Source organism: Elgaria multicarinata, chromosome 8 (genome assembly GCF_023053635.1).
Source record: "Elgaria multicarinata webbii isolate HBS135686 ecotype San Diego chromosome 8, rElgMul1.1.pri, whole genome shotgun sequence".
In the NCBI taxonomy this organism is placed as follows: domain Eukaryota; kingdom Metazoa; phylum Chordata; class Lepidosauria; order Squamata; family Anguidae; genus Elgaria; species Elgaria multicarinata.
In genome coordinates this window covers 83,408,500-83,421,425 of record NC_086178.1, presented here as the reverse complement: position 1 = coordinate 83,421,425, position 12,926 = coordinate 83,408,500, and the positions used below count along the sequence as shown (strand labels likewise).

General features: G+C 37.5%; 1 protein-coding gene across 4 annotated transcripts in view; it reads right to left on the bottom strand.

Moving 5' to 3' along the window:
• PLCE1 (phospholipase C epsilon 1) overlaps positions 1-12,926 on the bottom strand; it is a 140,806-nt gene that overhangs the window by 111,469 nt on the left and 16,411 nt on the right. The window lies entirely within an intron of this gene.

Below are 12,926 nucleotides of genomic sequence, written 5' to 3'. Positions count from 1 at the left end.
CTGGACGCAGTGGAATGACTGAAAAAACGAGATATGTGCATGAGTAATAATTGCTTGAATCAAAAGTGACCAAGTACAGTTACAAAGAAAAGCAGTGCAGATAAACATTTTGAACCATGCCCAATAAATGTGGTTGGTTATACAGGATTAGTGGCTAACGGTTTGAACCTATACATATCTGCTCAGAAGTAATCCACATTGACGTAGTTTGCACATAACACACAATTCCTGGATTAAACAACCTAGAAATTGGTGTGGCCATGTGGGAGTGAGAAAGCATACTGCCTCCCACCCACTCAGCATTTCTGCTTTCCAAAATAATCCAGGAACGCCTTGCTCCTGGGTTGTTATCTTAACATCCAAACCGGGAACTCTGAGTTGTTTAGGGGTTGAACAATCAAGAGTTAACCCAACTACAAACTATGGGGTATCAGAGGCTTATGGGCCACCATCCCTTTGTTGGCAAATGCAATGAAGTGAATATGTTTGGCCACCATCCCCTTGTTGACAAAAGCAATGAAGTGGTTATGTTTAGCCACCCCCTCAGAACTCTGCTATGGTTGATTAGTCATTCTGAAAGTGCAGTTTTCCAGATATTGGTGAACCAGTCCTGCATTGTGCAATCGGCACCTGTTTTCCAGAGTTGTACTATTTCTAGGTGTGCTGCTAGCAACAAAAACAGGACCACCTCACAGTATCGCAAATTGTCTCTTACATTATAAGTTAAACATAGCAGTGCTAAGAGGGGTTCTGGCACAATGATGCAACCAACAGTATCTGAAATCACCCCTAAATACTCCAGACCAGAAGTGCTGAACCTGGAGACAGTCCCCCCCACATATGGACCAGAGTCCCCACATTTTACTACATCCCTGCTGGAGACAGGGAAGGATTCATCCAATGAAGTCTGGTTAGAGTGAAGTGCCATCTGTATATTGTTGTAATTGTCAACTCTTTCAAATTGGCAGAGATAGTCTTAGAAGTCAATTTGGTCCAAAAGTTCAGTCCAGCTGACGTTGACCCTGTTCAGACGACACAATAAGCCACTGTAGTTAAGCATTTTCAGTTAAGGACTTTGAGCTAAATAATATGGCTTAGAGTGTCATGCAAATCATAACTTAGTGTGTCGTGTGAACCATTCCTAACCATGGTGGCTACATAAGCACAGTTTAAACACACACACTAACGATTTAAAACAAAAAGGTTAGCAGCCTAACCATGGTTTAGCATGTTGTCTGAACAAATAGACCATTCACTTTTGCAGTTGAAATTGGTTGCACTTTGTCAAGAAGATCTCTCTGTGTATAAAGTTCTCTGGCTTCCCATTCCCTGTATTGTCCATATTTGTCTTGCTGAAAAAATGTCAGGTGATCCATTGCTTCTAAACTGAAAAGGTGGCCTGGTTGAATGGATTGGTTATGTGTGCCATGTTTAATGGCCTAACAGGAAGGAAAACCCTTCCCCGTAACAATGGAACTATTTGTACATTTTTCATTTGTACCCACTGGATATCTGAGTAATTGAGAGTTGGGAAGCATGATAACGTAGCCTCAAACTGGGATTGCTACATTCAGTCTGCACTTGACCTCCCAATGCCTGGCTTTCACAAAGTTTAAAGCCAATGCTCCTGTCTCCAGCTCCACCCACCACCCAACACAGTGTTCCTAGAGTTCCTAGGCTGACTTCTGAGTCAGGCGGCTGCCTCACAGCCAACATCACTCACACATGCGGAGGCTTCTGGGAAGCACTGGGAATCCATAAGTGGCTCTCTATCACTTTGAAGACACAGAGGAACTAGTAAATCGGTAACATGTGGACACAGATTAGCCTTTCTGTGGAGAGTGTTCCACAATCTGGGCACCACCCCCAAAGAGGCCCTCTTACTAGTGAACACCCATTGTACTGCATTGTACTGGTGTGTCAACCAGTTACACTCCCCCTGAAAGACTGTGTTTACAGCTTGGGTGTGCTTCTGGATCTGTCGCTCCAAACGACAGCCCAGATAGATGTGATGGCCACTAGGAGTGCCTACTATCAGCTTTGGCTGTTATGCCAGCTGTGCCCCTTTCTCGAGTTGGACGACCTAAAGACGGTAGTGTACACACTGGTAACCTCGAGGCTTGACTTCTGCAATGTGCTGTACACAGAGCTACCATTGTACAAGTTTGGAAACTTCAACTAGTTCAAAATACGGCAGCCAGGTTGGTCACCGACACACCTATGGGTGACCATATTACACAAACGTTAAAATCACTCCACTGGCTGCCAATTAGTTTCTGGGCGAAGTACAAAATGTTGGTTATTACCTTTAAAGCCCTATATGTTTGGGTCCAGGTTACCTGTGGGATTGCCTTCTCCCGTACAATTCACCCTGCACACTCAGGTCCTCTGGGGAGAATTTACTCCACTCAGCCAAAAGTAGGCTGACAACTGTTACCCAGAGGGCCTTTTCTTCTGACCCCCCAAGACTGTGGAATGGCATGCCAGAGGAGATTCATCAGCTTAACTCTCTCTCTCTGAGTTTACAACAGCTATAAAGTCTAGTCTCTTCCAGCAGGCCTACCCAGATGAATTTTAAACCTAAGAATTTTAAGATATCCTGATTGTTATTTTAATATTGTATTGGTTCTATATGCTCTTTTAATAAGTTTAATGTATTTGATTTATATTGCATTGTTGTACATTATTATTATTATTAGTAGTAGTAGTAGTAGTAGTATTCATTAGGCAGGGGCACCTGGGGAAGGGCCTCTGAAGATGTTCTTAAATTCTGTGTAGGTATATATATCACAGGAAGGTATGTATCAAGTAGCTTGGCCCCAACTTTAGGCCTTTAAATGTTAAAACCAACATTTTTAATTTGCCCTGAAATGAATTGGTAGCCAGTGCAGATCCATGCTCTGGCATGCTCATGGAGTACTTCCATAATATGGTTTTATAGGCCAGTCCCAGGTAATAATCTCACTGCTAAATTTTGGACCAAATGAAGTTACTGGATAATTTGCAAACACAATGGAGTAATCCAAACGGGTGGTTAGCACAACTAGATAAATGTAGCAAGGCTCTCTCTATCCATATAGAGTTACCATTGTTATATCAGCCTAACCTTTTAACAAGCACTTTTACCACCACTGAAAGTGCTGGATCTAAGAGTACCCCCACAACTGCAAACCTGATCCTTTAGAGGGAATGATCCCTTCCAGCCCAGTTCAAGCATTATTCAGCCAGACAAACAAATCTCCTGCTAACAGCAACTCTGTCTTATTTGGATTGAGACTCAGTTTACTGGCCAATCCGTTACTGCATCCAGGCACTTATTCAGAACAGCCACTGTCTCACCTGGATTTGATTAAAAAGAGTGATACACCTGGGTGTCATCTACATCAGTCTACATTCTCCAACAGTTTCATATAGTGCACAAAGGGAGCAGAGAGAGTGGAAGCCCAAGGCTCTTTCCAAGTTCATTCTTGTAACCCTAAACCATGGTTTCACGCTATCTGTGAACTGAGCAAAGTGCAATAAGGTTTGAAATACATAATTTTAAGATATAGCATAAAATAGTTTAAATGCTTTATATATGACCCAAGTACCATAAATGCCTTCTTTAGAGACTGGTAATAAAACAAATTGGCCTATGACCCTACTGGTCCTCTGAGTAGAGAGAACCCTGATACCATCTAGCACAAAAACTGCTTTAGTCGTATAAGCTTCTTTAATATGCTATGATCCACCTTACAATACAGCCAATCTGTTCTTGGCAGACCCAGCAAAACCAAAAGTATATCAGGTTTGTTCAAACACACTTTAAGTGCTTTTCTGGCATATAAACAATGGCATTCCCTTTCTTCTTTGTGAACTTGCAGTTTGGGCAGAAGGATCGTAACAGGCTATTTAGACCTTATGAAATTCTATGCTTGCTCTGGGAGTGACCTCATGACTTGTACTCAAGATCATCTAGTCCCCTAAATATATGGTTCTGAACACACTATTCTTTCAATGAACTTGCCTGTCATCCTAATTAAATATAGGGGCCAGAATCCAAAGAACTGTACACCTAATTCTGTGTACCGAAGCGGGTTTTTATGTTGTGTTTCTTCTGAGAATGTTTTCAAAAGCAGTTTGTGATTCAGTATAGATCTGCTGTACTGGGGTGAATTTTAAAAAAAGCAAATCAATGACTCAGATTTTTAAAATCAAGCAAGTTTTCTTTTTATTTTTTTAACTCAGTGGCCTGTTCACATATCATGTTAACCCATGGTGGCTTATAAGCTATGGAAATAGCTTATTGTGCCACAACACACAATTGAACGAATAAGTTACCCAGTATAGTTTATTCCTGCCCTCCTCGCTCCTCATCTCGTGTAGTCTTCCTGTTCAGCTGACAGGTATCCAAATTTCCACTGCTCTGCTCCAGCAGTTACAGATAGCCAATGAGAAAAACTCTAAACCACCCCTGAAACACTGAAATAGTGCAAAGCAAAAATAAAAAGAGCAGCATTTTGTAGTACCAATTGTCTGATATCTACAGTGCAGCAATGCATAGCATCATAACAGCACTACTAAACTATAGTGGGAATCAAAAACTTTTACACTGCTCCCTTTTATCAGGATTTTCAGAATGATCTTATTCTACCTATTTTATATAAATATCCGGGTAGAACTGAAAATTTTTATATTCCCTTATTACTTTCGGATAAGATTTCTTATATTACTAATAAAGTGGCTAAATTTTGTGCAATTGCAATAACATGCCGTACCTTTTTAGCCCGAGTGTACCCTGTGATTTTAGATGGATTTGCTGATATAACTGTTATGAACTCTGACTCTCTAGATGTAGGTAGATGTAATGTGGTAACATATTTAGTATAGAGTATTGTTTGTTAAATATATTGCTGATATTGGTCAATGACCGTAATAAATATATTCAATCAAAAACAAAGAGCAGCATAAAGCCGCAATTGCCCAAAGTGCACAACTGCGATTTGGCACTACTACCCTAATGAGAATTAGCAGGGTTTTGATGGATGTTTGGTGCCTTCCCGCTAGGGAAAGCTGGTATCAAATTTTCTCTCAATGCCATGTACTTTCAAGGGTTTATTTGAGCCTCCACTTTTTGGTGTGCCTGGAGGTTTTGCTCCTCTGAGTGTAATCATGCCAGGTCTTGAGAGATTAATAACAATAATAATAATAATAATAATAATAATAATAATAAATTTATTTCTTACCCGCCTCTCCCTTTGGATTGAGGCGGGGAACAACATTAGTACAGAATCAATACATCTTTAAAAAAATTGATTTTACATTGATCTGGATAGGCCTGCCGGAAAAGGCTAGTCTTTAAAGAGATCATGGGGTGCCACCCCCCAAGGAGAAGAGGGGGATCCAATGCTCCACTTCCTGCTTTTTTCTCCTGAAACCACTTACTTCAAAGTGAAATTACTTTGCTTTGGTTTTCTATCTATAATGGATACAAATTGAACCTTGCCACCAAAGTGAAAGACATAGATGTATAGAGGGCTGTATCCAATGTCAGTTAACTTAACTCTCATTCATTTCAATGGGTCTACTCTAAGTAGGACTAACATTGGAAACAATCTTAGCCCAATATTTTTCTCTGAAAATTTTGTCATATCTGCCTACCTATCTGCATATAAGCTTCATGAGATGATCCCAGGTTCTAGTATTATGAGAGAGAGAGAAATGTCCCCCTATCCACATACTCCACAACATGCACAATTTTGTACACTTCTATAACGTCTCCCCTTACTCACCTTTTTTCCAAGCTGTCAATCCCAGCTGTTGTAACCTTTCCTCTTTGGGGAATTGCTCCGGTCCCTAGATCATTTTAGTTCCCATTTCTGCACTTTTTCCACCTCTACAATATCTTTTTTTTAGGTGCAGTGACCAAACTGTACACAGTATTCTAAGTGTGGTCACACCATAGATTTGTGTAAGGACAGTAAAATATTAGCAGCTTTATTCTTAATTCCTTTCCTAATTCTACCTAACATGAAGTCTGCCCTTTTTATATCAGCCACACATTGGGTTGACACTGTTATCGAGCTGTCCACCACAACCCCAAAATCTCTTTCTTGGTCAGTCACTGCTAGCTCAGATCCCATCAGGTTATACTTGAAGTTGGGTTTTTTTGCCCCGATGTGAGTCATGTTATCTTCTATTCAATCAATCAATCAATCATTTATTTATTTATTACAGTCACAGACCAGCAAAATCAATATAAAACATACAAAAGATAGATGAAAAGTGTTATCTTCTATTCCATATTTGATCATTTCTTTAAAAAAGAGTGTTATCTTCTATTCCATATTTGACCATTTCTTTGTCTGCTGTGTTGTTTTAGAATGCACCTGATCTTTGTACTTTACGCTACTCCACAAATGCGTTACACAATAAGTAAACAAAATCCTTTTGTAGGATTAGCATTGATACCCTTCTTCTAATCTTTTTCCTGGCTCAAGCTCCCAGTCTGTTTCTGAAGCTTTCTTTATAAATCCCATGCCAAATTATGTATAGTTGGTGGAGACAACGGAGGATGTTTTCGGTTGCGGCAACCAAACTATGGACTAGCCACCATAAGGAAATCAGTCATGCTTCTCTTTGCCCACATTTAAGGCTGTAAGGTTATAATTTGCATACTATCAGTTGTTCTTGATTTCTTCCATTGCTGCAAATAAATTCAGCTGCAAAATAAATACTTGAAAGTTTTATTCAGTCTCCACCTGCTGGTCAGCAATTCAAATTTCAACAGGATATAGAATAAAAACAAAACAATAATCAAAATAGGTAGTAAAAAGGAATAAAACTGTAATACAGGGGATTTCAATACAATAGTTTTAACTGCATCAAGAGCACTTTATGTTCAAGTTTCTAATGGTGAAAAAACTATAAACTGACATACAGGTGTCAGTATCAGTCCATAACATTTTGTGGAAAAGTTTCAGATGTCCATCTAGAGAGTGGGAAAGTAGTGTGTGTGTCTACACAGAAATATGTATAAGATGTTCATATATAAATACACTGCTTCATTACATATTCATGCTTCATTACATATTTATATATCAATATTTCAAACTGAGTTTTAAAAGTTAAACCACTTAGGCTGCAGTCATATACTTAAATGGAAGTAAGCCCCATTGAATTCAGTGGGGTTTACCTCTGAGTAAACATGCATAGAATTTTACTGTTTCTTATAATACAAGTCATTTTTTTTTTAAAAAAAATAGGATCTCAACAAGAGTTATACCTCTCTTTTAGATAAGCACGTTTACATTCTAGTTGAACTATTCTGAGGTTTCCTTGGTGGTCCTACTTAGACCACCTACTTCCTTGATGGTCCAATGATGGTCCTACTTAGACTAGACCCATTGAAATGAATAAGATGTAAGTTAGTTAAGTTATACTTTGCATAACACAGTGACTGGGTTCGCACGACACAACAACTCATCATTGGTAACAAGCCACAGTGGGTTGTCATGTCATCTGAACCCAGACTGCTTCTTGTAGGGTGGCTTCTTTATGGGCAACAAGCCATCCTATGACTTGTTCTACCAGTTGTTCTACCCACGATAGTTTGTCGTGTCATCTGAACCTGGGACCGGCAACCCATTGTGACTTGTGGGAAGCGACAAGCGAGCCACTTGGCCAGAGAAGCAAACCCCCTGCTGCTCTTGGCAATCATGCCTGCCCATGCTGCCTCAAGCCTGCCTCACCAGTGATTGCCCCTGCATCAATGCCTGAAGTCACTCACTAACTAACACCCAGGGTGGATAAAAATCAATGAATTTTTAAAAAATAAATAGAAAAATAAGATTTTTTTTATTTAAATCGGATTTTTTTAATTTAAATTGGTTTTTTTTTAAATAAAATATTTTTTGAGGAAAATCTATCTAAAGATAGTTTTTTATTTAAGATACATTATAGTCCAAAGGTTATTCATCATGAAATAAGGATTAGTTTTTAATTATGTAGCATGAGGCTGTTTAAATGTTTTGGTAAATGAATTCCATTAATCCATTCACAATGTCATGCTCTTCCAGAGGTTTCTGTAAGATTATTTTTCTCCTTCCAATAAAGTACAGCAGAAAAGTTGTCCAAATATGAATGATTAACCTATTAAACTGGAGATAGTTCACCTCGTAATAATTTCATAATTATCTACGATGTGTTTCTAATAGTATAACCAAATCAGTATTTTTTTATATATAACTGTAAAACTAATCTGAAAAGTTGCTATTCTAAAAATGAAACCTTCATCTGGTTGTAAATATTAAGATTATACCAGCAAGAATGAGTCTTTGGTAACTCTGAGTTGTGTAAAATATAGCAATGAAGAGTGCACTTTGGGGGGGGGGAGTCACATGATTAAAACGAGTTTTCTTAGTGATTTAAATCATGATTTAAATCAAATTGATTTAAATCAAACCCACCCTGCTAACACCCTTTTCTTTTTGGCCCCAACATTTGTGCAAATGGGCCCGAAAAATTTTTTACAAAACATTTCGGCCCTGGGAATGTGCACAAATGTCTTCCTGATTTCTCCCATTTTTTACAGTTGAAAAAGTGCACATTTATAGCTGTCTAACTATATATAGCCTTGCCTTGTCTTTTGCCCATTTTTGTCACTCCCATTCTCAGTAACAGGGGAGATGTGAAAATGGGGTGGACACCAGATCACCCTTAAAATGACATGTTGGAAACTTGGGGAGGTGTGCAATGGAAGGGGGACCCCAAGGGTGAGTTCCACACTTCAAAAAGTGAGGATAACTTTGTTTAGGGGATGATCTGGCCCCCTCCCCCTCCTCCACACACATCTCAACTGTCAATAGTGTGAATGCAGTCTCATTTTGTCAATTACTTTGTATTTTCTAGTACATTTTGTTCCCTTTGACAGATGAAACATACAAGGGAATAAACAAGGTAAGGCTATATATTGTTTGATAGTGTAAGTGTGCACTTTCACAACTCCAGAAAAACAGCAGAAGAAAACTAATTGTAAAAATCTGGGAGACAATTGCGCACATTCCTGGGGCCGAAAAAATAATTAACAAATTTCAGTCCCATTTGCACAAATGTAGGGGCCTGGAAAAAAAGAAGCTGGGGGACACGACCAGGGTTGCAATTAGAGCGGGGAGGGCGAAAGAGTGAAGGAGGAGTGAACAACTCACAGTAAGGACTACATGCATAGCAAGTTTTTAAAAATGCAATTCAAGTATACTTATCTCTAGAAGAAACTGGGTACAAGCTCATGCATACTCTTCTGTGAAGTGAAGTGTGGGATAACTTGCAGTTCAGATTGTGGAAGAAACTACTGATGCAGGTTTGAATTTCCTTGGGAAAATAGATCCATGAGCACGGTACCACTCACAGTGTCTATTTTAAACTAAATTTCTTGTTGATACTTGTGTTTGTTATTTTTTTATAGTTGTAACATTTGCAAAATAAAAAATAAAAATACATCACATTCATCAACAATCAACATTTGTTGTTTCATTGGAATGGAGACAAACTGTGCTAATTTAGTGAACAATGGTTTGTTTGAAAATACCAAGATCAAACCAAGGTTACCAAACCTGGCTTGTTCAGATAAACGATCATTAAATTTACCACAGTTCCTAATTTGGGCAAAGCAACAAACAATTGTTAGTTTAAAAGAGAATTGGACATGTTCAATATCTTTGGAACCATGCCAGAGGGGAGAGGGGAGCAGGGTGCCACAAAACTGTGCTTTAGCATTACATCCAAATCAGTTCAAGTGTTAGCTTCAAGTGAAGTCAACATTTAAGCAGGTGTGTACTGACTTTTGATGACTAAAAACTTTTTAGCCTTATGAAAGCTGTTTCTTCTATTTTGCCAACAGCAGTTAGTTCTGTAAGACACTTTATCTTATCTATCCTCTGCATTTATAAGCATTTACTTACTATTTTCATATGCAAAAAGATTACAATAATCTTAGCATGAATGAAGCTTCCACCTTGTACACATTTACAGTGGTAGTTGATCGGGGTGCGTGGGGGGGAATACTTCAGGGTTTGTAAAAACAGAATACTAAAAGAACATGCAAAACAATTCATTTCATGCTGCACTTATGAATATGCTACAAATAAGAGGAGCCCTCACTGAAGGAACAAACAAGGAATGGATCCTATAGGAAAACACTAGGTCTATACTATCCAATCTGTGCTAACAGGACTGTATCCGATATTTTCTAGTGTGGAATATGCTAGACAATATGGTGCAGATCAAAAGGAAAATAGTCCTTTAATAAATCAGTGTGATATAATAACATTAAATTCCACCTCGGACAATAGTCATCTGCCTGAATATCCGATGGTTACATAACATTAGGACTTGTTACACAGTGTAGTGCCATGAGTTAAATACATGTGCAGTTGGAAAAAACCTTTACAGTTGTGAATCTAAGTAAAACTTTCATTAATTATAACAAGAATAGAACACAAATATATGAATTGAAAAAGCCTTAACAATTGTAACCAAAGAAAAACACAGAAGACTTTCATTAACTATGACTCTGTAATTGTAGACAGGAGAAAACGTAGAAAGCTTCCATTAATTATAACTAGACGGTAATTCTTATGAATACAATTTTATTTCCTGATCTTTTTTCACAATCCACACAATTCCGAATACCAAATATCTACCTAAATCTACCAAGAGCGTAATGTATCAGAAAATTTCAGCACTGTGCAAACAAGCTATTTATTAACACAGAAAAGAAATAAACTTGCATTAATCGTTTTCACCACCAGAGGGTATATCAATCCCAGTTTCAAATAAAACCATTAATAGCAGCAGCAGACACATAACAACGTATTTCTTTTAATTTATGTTTTACCTATTCTTTCACTCTTAAAAGTTATAGACACAGGATATCAGCTTGCATATTTATGGCAATTAAGATTCAGTTCCAAATAATGAGTCGGGAGCTTTCGGAACTTAGGACAGGAAGAGCAGATTAAGTTTCCCTTTCCCTTTTTAGGTTTTTGATGCTCCTCAAATGTTTAATATAGAGATATGAACTAGTAAAGGCTTTTGCAGGATAGAAACGTGTGGAGTAACTTGTAAGTCAGGCTTATATATTAAATTGTAATATGACATTCTAGGACCCATCAGCCTATGAAAGCAAGTATTGAACTCTGACTCTCACATTGACTGACTCTCACATTAGGGCATGACCTATGTTAAAGCAGGAATATCACCTGAAGCTGCCATTTGTTACATTTTTTAAGACAATACAATTTTAAATGGCCATATCCTACAGTAGCAGATAAGAACAAAATTAATAATAATTTGAACTTCTATATAATGTACAACTTCACCAGAATCATTAAAATATTTTAGGTAGAAAAACAGTGATGGTAAAGGACAGTTTGCAATTTTTTTGGTATTAGTCATTTGCATATGATAACAGTGACTGAGGTGATACACTGGCCCAGTTTGGATAACAGTATTTTCACTTAGTAAGCCAAGATATGAATTAGCCTTTTGCAACAATATCTCAGCTTAGTAAGAATTAGTCTTTTGCCTGCACACACAGCTCCTATTCTCCTCCTTTCACAGTGCACCTGAATGCAATGCACAAGTCTCCAATTAACCATAATTTCCTGTTTCATGGTTACCAGCTTCAGTACAAACTAGGATCTTAAACTATGGGAAACTGATTAATTGAATAATTCTGCATTGTATTCAAGTGCAAGAAGGAAAGAATGAAGCAGCTTTGTACACTGGCACAAGACTCGTTCTTATTAAGCCAAGATACAAACTCGGCCAATCCATATCCACACATCTGTTTGTTATACATTATGGGACTGCAACATCTATCTCATATATTTTAAGTCAATTTGGAGGTGGAACTTCTTTAATTTCCTAGTAGTGATGACCTGATCAGCCCAGTGATGTTGAATTGATCCAAAGAGGCTATCAGTAGGCTTTGATCCAAAAATATTCAGAGATAGCTTTTCTCATTTTTTTTATTTAAGAAAAAATTAAATGTTAGTTTGTAGAATCATAGAAGTAGATTGTTTTGTATGATTGTGCACCTGAATCAAAATAACTTTACATTCAGATGAACTGTTAAGTTTCTATAACTTCATCTGACATTAATAGAATCTGTGGATATTCAGCAACATAAAGCAGGTTCAGCTCAGGTTTGTATACATACCTATTTAAATGCCTATATTGTAGATGTCTAGTAAAACCTATTTGATCAATAGTCAAAAAGATTAAATACATTCTCTTTATGACTAGTACAAGACAAATAGCTTCCTATAATTCAAGCTTCTACTATAATCTAATATCAAGAGGAATAACTAAATGAAAGGAAATTCAAGCCCCGTGGCCTTATGTTTCTTTTTCTTGCTACCCCAACTGCCAAGAATAGTTTTTATCCCAGATATAAGTCACATGCATAATTCAGGTATGAAAATAGAAAATTCTGTAGGCTGTTACAAATTTATAGAGGCCTCCAATTAATACTGACCAATCAAATATCTAATTTAGACCAGTAAAATAACTTTCCTGATAGAAATGTATTAGTAATTATCAATAAAATGTACATAAAAGGTCAACAGCTGGAATGCATCTGTGCAATGATGTGTGTGGAGTATCCAGTCACTGATATGAGCTTCCGTGTCATCATGAGCACAATAAAAGAATGGATTTAGTGTACTTCAATAAACAGATGTTTCAGAGAAGACATAAAATTAGATTAAAAAATTCATCCCTCAGCTTGTAATTCATATACGAAAAACACAAAATTTAATTTTAAAAAACAGAGAGTTGAAAGGAAACTAGCATGGATGTGTAATAGTAATCATACCAAAATAATCTTCCTTTTACCTAGATAACAAGGTTGAGTAAGATCAAATCTTGTATACCTTGACTTGAAT